General features: G+C 37.0%; 1 non-coding gene across 1 annotated transcript; it reads right to left on the reverse strand.

The window, feature by feature from the left end:
- Nucleotides 1–18,414: 18,414 nt before the first annotated feature.
- TRNAG-UCC (transfer RNA glycine (anticodon UCC)) lies at nucleotides 18,415–18,486 on the reverse strand. The gene has a single exon. It is a non-coding gene; the product is annotated as a tRNA-Gly (tRNA).
- Nucleotides 18,487–19,588: the final 1,102 nt, after the last annotated feature.

Consider the following 19,588-nt stretch of genomic DNA (forward strand, 5'->3'; position numbering starts at 1 on the left):
AATGTATATAGTGTCCAATATGGAAATCACAACAACTGTTTGAAAGCTATTTATAGCCTGCGCTGTAGCACCATTGGTGGAAGATATTCAAACAAAATTGGCAAATTGCATGACATTCACAATTCAAGATTTAGGCTCATCCATACTTAAGGTTTTTATGCACAATAGAACTGATATACAGTGGTATCAAAACTGAGAAAAGAAAAGACCTTTGATGTACTTGCATATGGCACCTCAGTGAACTTTGTAAAATATATTTACAAATCTTTAATCAAGCAGTGGTGGAATCAAAAGTCATCTGCTAAGTAGGAATCATGATTTCTACAAAGAATTTAAAATTTTCTATGGACCTTGTCATCTGAGCATATCTTAAGCAACAACTATACGTGTGAAAGCAGCACATAAGGAAAAGAATGTATTGGCCGGGAATCGAACCCGGGTAAACTGCTTGGAAGGAAGATATGCTCACCACTATACCACCAATGCTTGAGACGTTTTCAATTGCATATTGTGGCCAATATGGAAATCACAACAACTGTTTGAAAGATATATATAGCCTGCGCTGTAGCACCATTGGTGGTAGATATTTAAACAAAATTGGCAAATTGCATGACATTATCAATTCAAGATTTAGGCTCATCCATACTTAAGGTTTTTATGCACCATTGAACTGATATACACTGGTATCAAAACTGAGAAAAGAAAAGACCTTTGATGTACTTGCATATGGCACCTCAGTGAACTTTGTAAAATGTGTTTACAAATCTTTAATCAGGCAGTGGTGGAATCAAAAGTCATCTGCTAAGAAGGAATCATGATTTCTACAAAGATTTTAACATTTCCTATGGACCTTGTCATCTGAGCATATCTTAAGCAACAACTATAAGTGCGAAAACAGCACATAAGGAAAAGAATGAATTGGCCAGGCATCGAACCCGGGTCAACTGTTTGGAAGGCAGCTATGCTCACCACTATACCACCAATGCTTGAGCACTTTTCAAATGTATATAGTGTCCAATATGGAAATGACAACAACTGTTTGAAAGCTATTTATAGCCTGCGCTGTAGCACCATTGGTGGAAGATATTCAAACAAAATTGGCAAATTGCATGACATTCACAATTCAAGATTTAGGCTCATCCATACTTAAGGTTTTTATGCACCATAGAACTGATATACAGTGGTATCAAAACTGAGAAAAGAAAAGACCTTTGATGTACTTGCATATGGCACCTCAGTGAACTTTGTAAAATATATTTACAAATCTTTAATCAAGCAGTGGTGGAATCAAAAGTCATCTGCTAAGTAGGAATCATGATTTCTACAAAGAATTTAAAATTTTCTATGGACCTTGTCATCTGAGCATATCTTAAGCAACAACTATAAGTGTGAAAGCAGCACATAAGGAAACGAATGTATTGGCCAGGAATCGAACGCGGGTAAACTGCTTGGAAGGAAGATATGCTCACCACTATACCACCAATGCTTGAGCAGTTTTCAAGTGCATATTGTGGCCAATATGGAAATCACAACAACTGTTTGAAAGATATTTATAGCCTGCGCTGTAGCACCATTGGTGGTAGATATTTAAACAAAATTGGCAAATTGCATGACATTCACAATTCAAGATTTAGGCTCATCCATACTTAAGGTTTTTATGCACCATTGAACTGATATACACTGGTTTCAAAACTGAGAAAAGAAAAGCCCTTTGATGTACTTGCATATGGCACCTCAGTGAACTTTGTAAAATGTGTTTACAAATCTTTAATCAGGCAGTGGTGGAATCAAAAGTCATCTGCTAAGAAGGAATCATGATTTCTACAAATATTTTAACATTTCCTATGGACCTTGTCATCTGAGCATATCTTAAGCAACAACTATAAGTGCGAAAACAGCACAAAAGGAAAAGGATGAATTGGCCGGGAATCGAACCCGGGTCAATTGCTTGGAAGGCAGCTATGCTCACCACTATACCACCAATGCTTGAGCACTCTTCAAATGCATATAGTGTCCAATATGGAAATCACAACAACTGTTTGAAAGATATTTATAGCCTGCGCTGTAGCACCATTGGTGGAAGATATTCAAACAAAATTGTCAAATTGCATGGCATTCACAATTCAAGATTTAGGCTCATCCATACTTAAGGTTTTTATGCACCATTGAACTGATATACACTGGTATCAAAACTGAGAAAAGAAAAGACCTTTGATGTACTTGCATATGGCACCTCAGTGAACTTTGTAAAATATATTTACAAATCTTTATTCAAGCAGTGGTGGAATCAAAAGTCATCTGCTAAGAAGGAATCATGATTTCTACAAAGAATTAAAAATGTTCTATGGACCTTGTCATCTGAGCATATCTTAAGCAACAACTATAAGTGTGAAAACAGCACATAAGGAAAAGAATGTATTGGCCGGGAATCGAACCCGGGTCAACTGCTTGGAAGGAAGCTATGCTCACCACTATACCACCAATGCTTGAGCACTTTTCAAGTGCATATTGTGGCCAATATGGAAATCACAACAACTGTTTGAAAGATATTTATAGCCTGCGCTGTAGCACCATTGGTGGTAGATATTTAAACAAAATTGGCAAATTGCATGACATTCACAATTCAAGATTTAGGCTCATCCATACTTAAGGTTTTTATGCACCATTGAACTGATATACACTGGTATCAAAACTGAGAAAAGAAAAGACCTTTGATGTACTTGCATATGGCACCTCAGTGAACTTTGTAAAATGTGTTTACAAATCTTTAATCAGGCAGTGGTGGAATCAAAAGTCATCTGCTAAGAAGGAATCATGATTTCTACAAAGATTTTAACATTTCCTATGGACCTTGTCATCTGAGCATATCTTAAGCAACAACTATAAGTGCGAAAACAGCACATAAGGAAAAGGATGAATTGGCCAGGAATCGAACCCGGGTCAACTGCTTGGAAGGCAGCTATGCTCACCACTATACAACCAATGCTTGAGCACTTTTCAAATGCATATAGTGTCCAATATGGAAATCACAACAACTGTTTGAAAGATATTTATAGCCTGCGCTGTAGCACCATTGGTGGAAGATATTCAAACAAAATTGGCAAATTGCATGACATTCACAATTCAAGATTTAGGCTCATCCATACTTAAGGTTTTTATGCACCATAGAACTGATATACAGTGGTATCAAAACTGAGAAAAGAAAAGACCTTTGATGTACTTGCATATGGCACCTCAGTGAACTTTGTAAAATATATTTACAAATCTTTAATCAAGCAGTGGTGGAATCAAAAGTCATCTGCTAAGTATGAATCATGATTTCTACAAAGAATTTAAAATTTTCTATGGACCTTGTCATCTGAGCATATCTTAAGCAACAACTATAAGTGTGAAAGCAGCACATAAGGAAAAGAATGTATTGGCCGGGAATCGAACCCGGGTAAACTGCTTGGAAGGAAGATATGCTCACCACTATACCACCAATGCTTGAGCAGTATTCAAGTGCATATTGTGGCCAATATGGAAATCACAACAACTGTTTGAAAGATATTTATAGCCTGCGCTGTAGCACCATTGGTGGTAGATATTTAAACAAAATTGGCAAATTGCATGACATTATCAATTCAAGATTTAGGCTCATCCATACTTAAGGTTTTTATGCACCATTGAACTGATATACACTGGTATCAAAACTGAGAAAAGAAAAGACCTTTGATGTACTTGCATATGGCACCTCAGTGAACTTTGTAAAATGTGTGTACAAATCTTTAATCAGGCAGTGGTGGAATCAAAAGTCATCTGCTAAGAAGGAATCATGATTTCTACAAAGATTTTAACATTTCCTATGGACCTTGTCATCTGAGCATATCTTAAGCAACAACTATAAGTGCGAAAACAGCACATAAGGAAAAGGATGAATTGGCCGGGAATCGAACCCGGGTCAACTGCTTGGAAGACAGCTATGCTCACCACTATAACACCAATGCTTGAGCACTTTTCAAATGCATATAGTGGCCAATATGGAAATCACAACAACTGTTTGAAAGATATTTATAGCCTGCGCTGTAGCACCATTGGTGGAAGATATTCAAACAAAATTGTCAAATTGCATGGCATTCACAATTCAAGATTTAGGCTCATCCATACTTAAGGTTTTTATGCACCATTGAACTGATATACAGTGGTATCAAAACTGAGAAAAGAAAAGAACTTTGATGTACTTGCATATGGCACCTCAGTGAACTTTGTAAAATATATTTACAAATCTTTATTCAAGCAGTGGTGGAATCAAAAGTCATCTGCTAAGAAGGAATCATGATTTCTACAAAGAATTAAAAATTTTCTATGGACCTTGTCATCTGAGCATATCTTAAGCAACAACTATAAGTGTGAAAACAGCACATAAGGAAAAGAATGTATTGGCCGGGAATCGAACATGGGTCAACTGCTTGGAAGGAAGCTATGCTCACCACTATACCACCAATGCTTGAGCACTTTCCACGTGCATATTGTGGCCAATATGGAAATCACAACAACTGTTTGAAAGATATTTATAGCCTGCGCTGTAGCACCATTGGTGGTAGATATTTAAACAAAATTGGCAAATTGCATGACATTATCAATTCAAGATTTAGGCTCATCCATACTTAAGGTTTTTATGCACCATTGAACTGATATACACTGGTTTCAAAACTGAGAAAAGAAAAGACCTTTGATGTACTTGCATATGGCACCTCAGTGAACTTTGTAAAATGTGTTTACAAATCTTTAATCAGGCAGTGGTGGAATCAAAAGTCATCTGCTAAGAAGGAATCATGATTTCTACAAATATTTTAACAATTCCTATGGACCTTGTCATCTGAGCATATCTTAAGCAACAACTATAAGTGCGAAAACAGCACAAAAGGAAAAGGATTAATTGGCCGAGAATCGAACCCGGGTCAACTGCGTGGAAGGCAGCTATGCTCACCACTATACCACCAATGCTTGAGCACTCTTCAAATGCATATAGTGTCCAATATGGAAATCACAACAACTGTTTGAAAGATATTTATAGCCTGCGCTGTAGCACCATTGGTGGAAGATATTCAAACAAAATTGTCAAATTGCATGGCATTCACAATTCAAGATTTAGGCTCATCCATACTTAAGGTTTTTATGCACCATTGAACTGATATACAGTGGTATCAAAACTGAGAAAAGAAAAGAACTTTGATATACTTGCATATGGCACCTCAGTGAACTTTGTAAAATATATTTACAAATCTTTAATCAAGCAGTGGTGGAATCAAAAGTCATCAGCTAAGAAGGAATCATGATTTCTACAAAGAATTAAAAATATTCTATGGACCTTGTCATCTGAGCATATCTTAAGCAACAACTATAAGTGTGAAAACAGCACATAAGGAAAAGAATGTATTGGCCGGGAATCGGACCCGGGTCAACTGCTTGGAAGGAAGCTATGCTCACCACTATACCACCAATGCTTGAGCACTTTCCACGTGCATATTGTGGCCAATATGGAAATCACAACAACTGTTTGAAAGATATTTATAGCCTGCGCTGTAGCACCATTGGTGGTAGATATTTAAACAAAATTGGCAAATTGCATGACATTCACAATTCAAGATTTAGGCTCATCCATGCTTAAGGTTTTTATGCACCATTGAACTGATATACAGTGGTATCAAAACTGAGAAAAGAAAAGACCTTTGATGTACTTGCATATGGCACCTCAGTGAACTTTGTAAAATGTGTTTACAAATCTTTAATCAGGCAGTGGTGGAATCAAAAGTCATCTGCTAAGAAGGAATCATGATTTCTACAAAGATTTTAACATTTCCAATGGACCTTGTCATCTGAGCATATCTTAAGCAACAACTATAAGTGCGAAAACAGCACATAAGGAAAAGGATGAATTGGCCAGGAATCGAACCCGGGTCAACTGCTTGGAAGGCAGCTATGCTCACCACTATACCACCAATGCTTGAGCACTTTTCAAATGCATATAGTGTCCAATATGGAAATCACAACAACTGTTTGAAAGATATTTATAGCCTGCGCTGTAGCACCATTGGTGGAAGATATTCAAACAAAATTGGCAAATTGCATGACATTCACAATTCAAGATTTAGGCTCATCCATACTTAAGGTTTTTATGCACCATAGAACTGATATACAGTGGTATCAAAACTGAGAAAAGAAAAGACCTTTGATGTACTTGCATATGGCACCTCAGTGAACTTTGTAAAATATATTTACAAATCTTTAATCAAGCAGTGGTGGAATCAAAAGTCATCTGCTAAGTATGAATCATGATTTCTACAAAGAATTTAAAATTTTCTATGGACCTTGTCATCTGAGCATATCTTAAGCAACAACTATAAGTGTGAAAGCAGCACATAAGGAAAAGAATGTATTGGCCGGGAATCGAACCCGGGTAAACTGCTTGGAAGGAAGATATGCTCACCACTATACCACCAATGCTTGAGCAGTATTCAAGTGCATATTGTGGCCAATATGGAAATCACAACAACTGTTTGAAAGATATTTATAGCCTGCGCTGTAGCACCATTGGTGGTAGATATTTAAACAAAATTGGCAAATTGCATGACATTATCAATTCAAGATTTAGGCTCATCCATACTTAAGGTTTTTATGCACCATTGAACTGATATACACTGGTATCAAAACTGAGAAAAGAAAAGACCTTTGATGTACTTGCATATGGCACCTCAGTGAACTTTGTAAAATGTGTTTACAAATCTTTAATCAGGCAGTGGTGGAATCAAAAGTCATCTGCTAAGAAGGAATCATGATTTCTACAAAGATTTTAACATTTCCTATGGACCTTGTCATCTGAGCATATCTTAAGCAACAACTATAAGTGTGAAAACAGCACATAAGGAAAAGAATGTATTGGCCGGGAATCGAACACGGGTCAACTGCTTGGAAGGAAGCTATGCTCACCACTATACCACCAATGCTTGAGCACTTTCCACGTGCATATTGTGGCCAATATGGAAATCACAACAACTGTTTGAAAGATATTTATAGCCTGCGCTGTAGCACCATTGGTGGTAGATATTTAAACAAAATTGGCAAATTGCATGACATTCACAATTCAAGATTTAGGCTCATCCATACTTAAGGTTTTTATGCACCATTGAACTGATATACACTGGTTTCAAAACTGAGAAAAGAAAAGACCTTTGATGTACTTGCATATGGCACCTCAGTGAACTTTGTAAAATGTGTTTACAAATCTTTAATCAGGCAGTGGTGGAATCAAAAGTCATCTGCTAAGAAGGAATCATGATTTCTACAAATATTTTAACATTTCCTATGGACCTTGTCATCTGAGCATATCTTAAGCAACAACTATAAGTGCGAAAACAGCACAAAAGGAAAAGTATTAATTGGCCGGGAATCGAACCCGGGTCAACTGCTTGGAAAGCAACTATGCTCACCACTATACCACCAATGCTTGAGCACTCTTCAAATGCATATAGTGTCCAATATGGAAATCACAACAACTGTTTGAAAGATATTTATAGCCTGCGCTGTAGCACCATTGGTGGTAGATATTTAAACAAAATTGGCAAATTGCATGACATTCACAATTCAAGATTTAGGCTCATCCATGCTTAAGGTTTTTATGCACCATTGAACTGATATACAGTGGTATCAAAACTGAGAAAAGAAAAGACCTTTGATGTACTTGCATATGGCACCTCAGTGAACTTTGTAAAATGTGTTTACAAATCTTTAATCAGGCAGTGGTGGAATCAAAAGTCATCTGCTAAGAAGGAATCATGATTTCTACAAAGATTTTAACATTTCCAATGGACCTTGTCATCTGAGCATATCTTAAGCAACAACTATAAGTGCGAAAACAGCACATAAGGAAAAGGATGAATTGGCCGGGAATCGAACCCGGGTCAACTGTTTGGAAAGCAGCTTTGCTCACCACTATACCACCAATGCTTGAGCACTTTTCAAAAGCATATAGTGGCCAATATGGAAATCACAACAACTGTTTGAAAGATATTTATAGCCTGCGCTGTAGCACCATTGGTGGAAGATATTCAAACAAAATTGGCAAATTGAATGACATTCACAATTCAAGATTTAGGCTCATCCATACTTAAGGTTTTTATGCCCCATAGAACTGATATACAGTGGTATCAAAACTGAGAAAAGAAAAGACCTTTGATGTACTTGCATATGGCACCTCAGTGAACTTTGTAAAATATATTTACAAATCTTTAATCAAGCAGTGGTGGAATCAAAAGTCATCTGCTAAGAAGTAATCATGATTTCTACAAAGAATTTAAAATTTTCTATGGACCTTGTCATCTGAGCATATCTTAAGCAACAACTATAAGTGTGAAAACAGCACATAAGGAAAAGAATGTATTGGCCGGGAATCGAACACAGGTCAACTGCTTGGAAGGCAGCTATGCTCACCACTATACCACCAATGCTTGAGCACTTTTCAAGTGCATATTGTGGCCAATATGGAAATCACAACAACTGTTTGAAAGATATTTATAGCCTGCGCTGTAGCACCATTGGTGGTAGATATTTAAACAAAATTGGCAAATTGCATGACATTCACAATTCAAGATTTAGGCTCATCCATGCTTAAGGTTTTTATGCACCATAGAACTGATATACAGTGGTATCAAAACTGAGAAAAGAAAAGACCTTTGATGTACTTGCATATGGCACCTCAGTGAACTTTGTAAAATGTGTTTACAAATCTTTAATCAGGCAGTGGTGGAATCAAAAGTCATCTGCTAAGAAGGAATCATGATTTCTACAAAGATTTTAACACTTTCTATGGACCTTGTCATCTGAGCATATCTTAAGCAACAACTATAAGTGCGAAAACAGCACATAAGGAAAAGGATGAATTGGCCGGGAATCAAACCCAGGTCAACTGCTTGGAAGGCAGCTATGCTCACCACTATACCACCAATGCTTGAGCACTTTTCAAATGCATATAGTGTCCAATATGGAAATCACAACAACTGTTTGAAAGATATTTATAGCCTGCGCTGTAGCACCATTGGTGGAAGATATTCAAACAAAATTGGCAAATTGCATGACATTCACAATTCAAGATTTAGGCTCATCCATACTTAAGGTTTTTATGCACCATAGAACTGATATACAGTGGTATCAAAACTGAGAAAAGAAAAGACCTTTGATGTACTTGCATATGGCACCTCAGTGAACTTTGTAAAATATATTTACAAATCTTTAATCAAGCAGTGGTGGAATCAAAAGTCATCTGCTAAGTATGAATCATGATTTCTACAAAGAATTTAAAATTTTCTATGGACCTTGTCATCTGAGCATATCTTAAGCAACAACTATAAGTGTGAAAGCAGCACATAAGGAAAAGAATGTATTGGCCGGGAATCGAACCCGGGTAAACTGCTTGGAAGGAAGATATGCTCACCACTATACCACCAATGCTTGAGCAGTTTTCAAGTGCATATTGTGGCCAATATGGAAATCACAACAACTGTTTGAAAGATATTTATAGCCTGCGCTGTAGCACCATTGGTGGTAGATATTTAAACAAAATTGGCAAATTGCATGACATTATCAATTCAAGATTTAGGCTCATCCATACTTAAGGTTTTTATGCACCATTGAACTGATATACACTGGTATCAAAACTGAGAAAAGAAAAGACCTTTGATGTACTTGCATATGGCACCTCAGTGAACTTTGTAAAATGTGTTTACAAATCTTTAATCAGGCAGTGGTGGAATCAAAAGTCATCTGCTAAGAAGGAATCATGATTTCTACAAAGATTTTAACATTTCCTATGGACCTTGTCATCTGAGCATATCTTAAGCAACAACTATAAGTGCGAAAACAGCACATAAGGAAAAGGATGAATTGGCCGGGAATCGAACCCGGGTCAACTGCTTGGAAGACAGCTATGCTCACCACTATAACACCAATGCTTGAGCACTTTTCAAATGCATATAGTGGCCAATATGGAAATCACAACAACTGTTTGAAAGATATTTATAGCCTGCGCTGTAGCACCATTGGTGGAAGATATTCAAACAAAATTGTCAAATTGCACGGCATTCACAATTCAAGATTTAGGCTCATCCATACTTAAGGTTTTTATGCACCATTGAACTGATATACAGTGGTATCAAAACTGAGAAAAGAAAAGACCTTTGATGTACTTGCATATGGCACCTCAGTGAACTTTGTAAAATGTGTTTACAAATCTTTAATCAGGCAGTGGTGGAATCAAAAGTCATCTGCTAAGAAGGAATCATGATTTCTACAAAGATTTTAACATTTCCAATGGACCTTGTCATCTGAGCATATCTTAAGCAACAACTATAAGTGCGAAAACAGCACATAAGGAAAAGGATGAATTGGCCGGGAATCGAACCCGGGTCAACTGCTTGGAAAGCAGCTTTGCTCACCACTATACCACCAATGCTTGAGCACTTTTCAAAAGCATATAGTGGCCAATATGGAAATCACAACAACTGTTTGAAAGATATTTATAGCCTGCGCTGTAGCACCATTGGTGGAAGATATTCAAACAAAATTGGCAAATTGAATGACATTCACAATTCAAGATTTAGGCTCATCCATACTTAAGGTTTTTATGCCCCATAGAACTGATATACAGTGGTATCAAAACTGAGAAAAGAAAAGACCTTTGATGTACTTGCATATGGCACCTCAGTGAACTTTGTAAAATATATTTACAAATCTTTAATCAAGCAGTGGTGGAATCAAAAGTCATCTGCTAAGAAGTAATCATGATTTCTACAAAGAATTTAAAATTTTCTATGGACCTTGTCATCTGAGCATATCTTAAGCAACAACTATAAGTGTGAAAACAGCACATAAGGAAAAGAATGTATTGGCCGGGAATCGAACACAGGTCAACTGCTTGGAAGGCAGCTATGCTCACCACTATACCACCAATGCTTGAGCACTTTTCAAGTGCATATTGTGGCCAATATGGAAATCACAACAACTGTTTGAAAGATATTTATAGCCTGCGCTGTAGCACCATTGGTGGTAGATATTTAAACAAAATTGGCAAATTGCATGACATTCACAATTCAAGATTTAGGCTCATCCATGCTTAAGGTTTTTATGCACCATAGAACTGATATACAGTGGTATCAAAACTGAGAAAAGAAAAGACCTTTGATGTACTTGCATATGGCACCTCAGTGAACTTTGTAAAATGTGTTTACAAATCTTTAATCAGGCAGTGGTGGAATCAAAAGTCATCTGCTAAGAAGGAATCATGATTTCTACAAAGATTTTAACACTTTCTATGGACCTTGTCATCTGAGCATATCTTAAGCAACAACTATAAGTGCGAAAACAGCACATAAGGAAAAGGATGAATTGGCCGGGAATCAAACCCAGGTCAACTGCTTGGAAGGCAGCTATGCTCACCACTATACCACCAATGCTTGAGCACTTTTCAAATGCATATAGTGTCCAATATGGAAATCACAACAACTGTTTGAAAGATATTTATAGCCTGCGCTGTAGCACCATTGGTGGAAGATATTCAAACAAAATTGGCAAATTGCATGACATTCACAATTCAAGATTTAGGCTCATCCATACTTAAGGTTTTTATGCACCATAGAACTGATATACAGTGGTATCAAAACTGAGAAAAGAAAAGACCTTTGATGTACTTGCATATGGCACCTCAGTGAACTTTGTAAAATATATTTACAAATCTTTAATCAAGCAGTGGTGGAATCAAAAGTCATCTGCTAAGTATGAATCATGATTTCTACAAAGAATTTAAAATTTTCTATGGACCTTGTCATCTGAGCATATCTTAAGCAACAACTATAAGTGTGAAAGCAGCACATAAGGAAAAGAATGTATTGGCCGGGAATCGAACCCGGGTAAACTGCTTGGAAGGAAGATATGCTCACCACTATACCACCAATGCTTGAGCAGTTTTCAAGTGCATATTGTGGCCAATATGGAAATCACAACAACTGTTTGAAAGATATTTATAGCCTGCGCTGTAGCACCATTGGTGGTAGATATTTAAACAAAATTGGCAAATTGCATGACATTATCAATTCAAGATTTAGGCTCATCCATACTTAAGGTTTTTATGCACCATTGAACTGATATACACTGGTATCAAAACTGAGAAAAGAAAAGACCTTTGATGTACTTGCATATGGCACCTCAGTGAACTTTGTAAAATGTGTTTACAAATCTTTAATCAGGCAGTGGTGGAATCAAAAGTCATCTGCTAAGAAGGAATCATGATTTCTACAAAGATTTTAACATTTCCTATGGACCTTGTCATCTGAGCATATCTTAAGCAACAACTATAAGTGCGAAAACAGCACATAAGGAAAAGGATGAATTGGCCGGGAATCGAACCCGGGTCAACTGCTTGGAAGACAGCTATGCTCACCACTATAACACCAATGCTTGAGCACTTTTCAAATGCATATAGTGGCCAATATGGAAATCACAACAACTGTTTGAAAGATATTTATAGCCTGCGCTGTAGCACCATTGGTGGAAGATATTCAAACAAAATTGTCAAATTGCACGGCATTCACAATTCAAGATTTAGGCTCATCCATACTTAAGGTTTTTATGCACCATTGAACTGATATACAGTGGTATCAAAACTGAGAAAAGAAAAGAACTTTGATATACTTGCATATGGCACCTCAGTGAACTTTGTAAAATATATTTACAAATCTTTAATCAAGCAGTGGTGGAATCAAAAGTCATCTGCTAAGAAGGAATCATGATTTCTACAAAGAATTAAAAATTTTCTATGGACCTTGTCATCTGAGCATATCTTAAGCAACAACTATAAGTGTGAAAACAGCACATAAGGAAAAGAATGTATTGGCCGGGAATCGAACCCGGGTCAACTGCTTGGAAGGAAGCTATGCTCACCACTATACCACCAATGTTTGAGCACTTTCCACGTGCATATTGTGGCCAATATGGAAATCACAACAACTGTTTGAAAGATATTTATAGCCTGTGCTGTAGCACCATTGGTGGTAGATATTTAAACAAAATTGGCAAATTGCATGACATTCACAATTCAAGATTTAGGCTCATCCATGCTTAAGGTTTTTATGCACCATTGAACTGATATACAGTGGTATCAAAACTGAGAAAAGAAAAGACCTTTGATGTACTTGCATATGACACCTCAGTGAACTTTGTAAAATGTGTTTACAAATCTTTAATCAGGCAGTGGTGGAATCAAAAGTCATCTGCTAAGAAGGAATCATGATTTCTACAAAGATTTTAACACTTTCTATGGACCTTGTCATCTGAGCATATCTTAAGCAACAACTATAAGTGCGAAAACAGCACATAAGGAAAAGGATGAATTGGCCGGGAATCAAACCCAGGTCAACTGCTTGGAAGGCAGCTATGCTCACCACTATACCACCAATGCTTGAGCACTTTTCAAATGCATATAGTGTCCAATATGGAAATCACAACAACTGTTTGAAAGATATTTATAGCCTGCGCTGTAGCACCATTGGTGGAAGATATTCAAACAAAATTGGCAAATTGCATGACATTCACAATTCAAGATTTAGGCTCATCCATACTTAAGGTTTTTATGCACCATAGAACTGATATACAGTGGTATCAAAACTGAGAAAAGAAAAGACCTTTGATGTACTTGCATATGGCACCTCAGTGAACTTTGTAAAATATATTTACAAATCTTTAATCAAGCAGTGGTGGAATCAAAAGTCATCTGCTAAGTATGAATCATGATTTCTACAAAGAATTTAAAATTTTCTATGGACCTTGTCATCTGAGCATATCTTAAGCAACAACTATAAGTGTGAAAGCAGCACATAAGGAAAAGAATGTATTGGCCGGGAATCGAACCCGGGTAAACTGCTTGGAAGGAAGATATGCTCACCACTATACCACCAATGCTTGAGCAGTTTTCAAGTGCATATTGTGGCCAATATGGAAATCACAACAACTGTTTGAAAGATATTTATAGCCTGCGCTGTAGCACCATTGGTGGTAGATATTTAAACAAAATTGGCAAATTGCATGACATTATCAATTCAAGATTTAGGCTCATCCATACTTAAGGTTTTTATGCACCATTGAACTGATATACACTGGTATCAAAACTGAGAAAAGAAAAGACCTTTGATGTACTTGCATATGGCACCTCAGTGAACTTTGTAAAATGTGTTTACAAATCTTTAATCAGGCAGTGGTGGAATCAAAAGTCATCTGCTAAGAAGGAATCATGATTTCTACAAAGATTTTAACATTTCCTATGGACCTTGTCATCTGAGCATATCTTAAGCAACAACTATAAGTGCGAAAACAGCACATAAGGAAAAGGATGAATTGGCCGGGAATCGAACCCGGGTCAACTGCTTGGAAGACAGCTATGCTCACCACTATAACACCAATGCTTGAGCACTTTTCAAATGCATATAGTGGCCAATATGGAAATCACAACAACTGTTTGAAAGATATTTATAGCCTGCGCTGTAGCACCATTGGTGGAAGATATTCAAACAAAATTGTCAAATTGCACGGCATTCACAATTCAAGATTTAGGCTCATCCATACTTAAGGTTTTTATGCACCATTGAACTGATATACAGTGGTATCAAAACTGAGAAAAGAAAAGACCTTTGATGTACTTGCATATGGCACCTCAGTGAACTTTGTAAAATGTGTTTACAAATCTTTAATCAGGCAGTGGTGGAATCAAAAGTCATCTGCTAAGAAGGAATCATGATTTCTACAAAGATTTTAACATTTCCAATGGACCTTGTCATCTGAGCATATCTTAAGCAACAACTATAAGTGCGAAAACAGCACATAAGGAAAAGGATGAATTGGCCGGGAATCGAACCCGGGTCAACTGCATGGAAGGCAGCTATGCTCACCCCTATACCACCAATGCTTGAGCACTTTTCAAATGCATATAGTGGCCAATATGGAAATCACAACAACTGTTTGAAAGATATTTATAGCCTGCGCTGTAGCACCATTGGTGGAAGATATTCAAACAAAATTGGCAAATTGAATGACATTCACAATTCAAGATTTAGGCTCATCCATACTTAAGGTTTTTATGCCCCATAGAACTGATATACAGTGGTATCAAAACTGAGAAAAGAAAAGACCTTTGATGTACTTGCATATGGCACCTCAGTGAACTTTGTAAAATATATTTACAAATCTTTAATCAAGCAGTGGTGGAATCAAAAGTCATCTGCTAAGAAGGAATCATGATTTCTACAAAGAATTTAAAATTTTCTATGGACCTTGTCATCTGAGCATATCTTAAGCAACAACTATAAGTGTGAAAACAGCACATAAGGAAAAGAATGTATTGGCCGGGAATCGAACACGGGTCAACTGCTTGGAAGGCAGCTATGCTCACCACTATACCACCAATGCTTGAGCACTTTTCAAGTGCATATTGTGGCCAATATGGAAATCACAACAACTGTTTGAAAGATATTTATAGCCTGCGCTGTAGCACCATTGGTGGTAGATATTTAAACAAAATTGGCAAATTGCATGACATTCACAATTCAAGATTTAGGCTCATCCATGCTTAAGGTTTTTATGCACCATAGAACTGATATACAGTGGTATCAAAACTGAGAAAAGAAAAGACCTTTGATGTACTTGCATATGGCACCTCAGTGAACTTTGTAAAATGTGTTTACAAATCTTTAATCAGGCAGTGGTGGAATCAAAAGTCATCTGCTAAGAAGGAATCATGATTTCTACAAAGATTTTAACACTTTCTATGGACCTTGTCATCTGAGCATATCTTAAGCAACAACTATAAGTGCGAAAACAGCACATAAGGAAAAGGATGAATTGGCCGGGAATCAAACCCAGGTCAACTGCTTGGAAGGCAGCTATGCTCACCACTATACCACCAATGCTTGAGCACTTTTCAAGTGCATATTGTGGCCAATATGGAAATCACAACAACTGTTTGAAAGATATTTATAGCCTGCGCTGTAGCACCATTGGTGGTAGATATTTAAACAAAATTGGCAAATTGCATGACATTCACAATTCAAGATTTAGGCTCATCCATACTTAAGGTTTTTATGCACCATTCAACTGATATGCACTGGTATCAAAACTGAGAAAAGAAAAGACCTTTGATGTACTTGCATATGGCACCTCAGTGAACTTTGTAAAATGTGTTTACAAATCTTTAATCAGGCAGTGGTGGAATCAAAAGTCATCTGCTAAGAAGGAATCATGATTTCTACAAAGATTTTAACATTTCCTATGGACCTTGTCATCTGCGCATATCTTAAGCAACAACTATAAGTGCGAAAACAGCACATAAGGAAAAGGATGAATTGGCCAGGAATCGAACCCGGGTCAACTGCTTGGAAGGCAGCTATGCTCACCACTATACCACCAATGCTTGAGCACTTTTCAAATGTATATAGTGTCCAATATGGAAATCACAACAACTGTTTGAAAGCTATTTATAGCCTGCGCTGTAGCACCATTGGTGGAAGATATTCAAACAAAATTGGCAAATTGCATGACATTCACAATTCAAGATTTAGGCTCATCCATACTTAAGGTTTTTATGCACCATAGAACTGATATACAGTGGTATCAAAACTGAGAAAAGAAAAGACCTTTGATGTACTTGCATATGGCACCTCAGTGAACTTTGTAAAATATATTTACAAATCTTTAATCAAGCAGTGGTGGAATCAAAAGTCATCTGCTAAGTAGGAATCATGATTTCTACAAAGAATTTAAAATTTTCTATGGACCTTGTCATCTGAGCATATCTTAAGCAACAACTATAAGTGTGAAAGCAGCACATAAGGAAAAGAATGTATTGGCCGGGAATCGAACCCGGGTAAACTGCTTGGAAGGAAGATATGCTCACCACTATACCACCAATGCTTGAGCAGTTTTCAAGTGCATATTGTGGCCAATATGGAAATCACAACAACTGTTTGAAAGATATTTATAGCCTGCGCTGTAGCACCATTGGTGGTAGATATTTAAACAAAATTGGCAAATTGCATGACATTATGAATTCAAGATTTAGGCTCATCCATACTTAATGTTTTTATGCACCATTGAACTGATATACACTGGTATCAAAACTGAGAAAAGAAAAGACCTTTGATGTACTTGCATATGGCACCTCAGTGAACTTTGTAAAATGTGTTTACAAATCTTTAATCAGGCAGTGGTGGAATCAAAAGTCATCTGCTAAGAAGGAATCATGATTTCTACAAAGATTTTAACATTTCCTATGGACCTTGTCATCTGAGCATATCTTAAGCAACAACTATAAGTGCGAAAACAGCACATAAGGAAAAGGATGAATTGGCCGGGAATCGAACCCGGGTCAACTGCTTGGAAGACAGCTATGCTCACCACTATAACACCAATGCTTGAGAACTTTTCAAATGCATATAGTGGCCAATATGGAAATCACAACAACTGTTTGAAAGATATTTATAGCCTGCGCTGTAGCATCATTGGTGGAAGATATTCAAACAAAATTGTCAAATTGCATGGCATTCACAATTCAAGATTTAGGCTCATCCATACTTAAGGTTTTTATGCACCATTGAACTGATATACAGTGGTATCAAAACTGAGAAAAGAAAAGAACTTTGATGTACTAGCATATGGCACCTCAGTGAACTTTGTAAAATATATTTACAAATCTTTAATCAAGCAGTGGTGGAATCAAAAGTCATCTGCTAAGAAGGAATCATGATTTCTACAAAGAATTAAAAATTTTCTATGGACCTTGTCATCTGAGCATATCTTAAGCAACAACTATAAGTGTGAAAACAGCACATAAGGAAAAGAATGTATTGGCCGGGAATCGAACACGGGTCAACTGCTTGGAAGGAAGCTATGCTCACCACTATACCACCAATGCTTGAGCACTTTCCACGTGCATATTGTGGCCAATATGGAAATCACAACAACTGTTTGAAAGATATTTATAGCCTGCGCTGTAGCACCATTGGTGGTAGATATTTAAACAAAATTGGCAAATTGCATGACATTCACAATTCAAGATTTAGGCTCATCCATACTTAAGGTTTTTATGCACCATTGAACTGATATACACTGGTTTCAAAACTGAGAAAAGAAAAGACCTTTGATGTACTTGCATATGGCACCTCAGTGAACTTTGTAAAATGTGTTTACAAATCTTTAATCAGGCAGTGGTGGAATCAAAAGTCATCTGCTAAGAAGGAATCATGATTTCTACAAATATTTTAACATTTCCTATGGACCTTGTCATCTGAGCATATCTTAAGCAACAACTATAAGTGCGAAAACAGCACAAAAGGAAAAGGATGAATTGGCCGGGAATCGAACCCGGGTCAACTGCTTGGAAGGCAGCTATGCTCACCACTATACCACCAATGCTTGAGCACTCTTCAAATGCATATAGTGTCCAATATGGAAATCACAACAACTGTTTGAAAGATATTTATAGCCTGCGCTGTAGCACCATTGGTGGAAGATATTCAAACAAAATTGTCAAATTGCATGGCATTCACAATTCAAGATTTAGGCTCATCCATACTTAAGGTTTTTATGCACCATTGAACTGATATACAGTGGTATCAAAACTGAGAAAAGAAAAGAACTTTGATATACTTGCATATGGCACCTCAGTGAACTTTGTAAAATATATTTACAAATCTTTAATCAAGCAGTGGTGGAATCAAAAGTCATCTGCTAAGAAGGAATCATGATTTCTACAAAGAATTAAAAATTTTCTATGGACCTTGTCATCTGAGCATATCTTAAGCAACAACTATAAGTGTGAAAACAGCACATAAGGAAAAGAATGTATTGGCCGGGAATCGAACCCGGGTCAACTGCTTGGAAGGAAGCTATGCTCACCACTATACCACCAATGCTTGAGCACTTTCCACGTGCATATTGTGGCCAATATGGAAATCACAACAACTGTTTGAAAGATATTTATAGCCTGCGCTGTAGCACCATTGGTGGTAGATATTTAAACAAAATTGGCAAATTGCATGACATTCACAATTCAAGATTTAGGCTCATCCATACTTAAGGTTTTTATGCACCATTGAACTGATATACAGTGGTATCAAAACTGAGAAAAGAAAAGACCTTTGATGTACTTGCATATGGGACCTCAGTGAACTTTGTAAAATGTGTTTACAAATCTTTAATCAGGCAGTGGTGGAATCAAAAGTCATCTGCTAAGAAGGAATCATGATTTCTACAAAGATTTTAACATTTCCAATGGACCTTGTCATCTGAGCATATCTTAAGCAACAACTATAAGTGCGAAAACAGCGCATAAGGAAAATGATGAATTGGCCGGGAATCGAACCCGGATCGACTGCATGGAAGGCAGCTATGCTCACCCCTATACCACCAATGCTTGAGCACTTTTCAAATGCATATAGTGGCCAATATGGAAATCACAACAACTGTTTGAAAGATATTTATAGCCTGCGCTGTAGCACCATTGGTGGAAGATATT

Source organism: Pseudophryne corroboree, chromosome 4 (assembly GCF_028390025.1).
Source record: "Pseudophryne corroboree isolate aPseCor3 chromosome 4, aPseCor3.hap2, whole genome shotgun sequence".
In the NCBI taxonomy this organism is placed as follows: Eukaryota; Metazoa; Chordata; class Amphibia; order Anura; family Myobatrachidae; genus Pseudophryne; species Pseudophryne corroboree.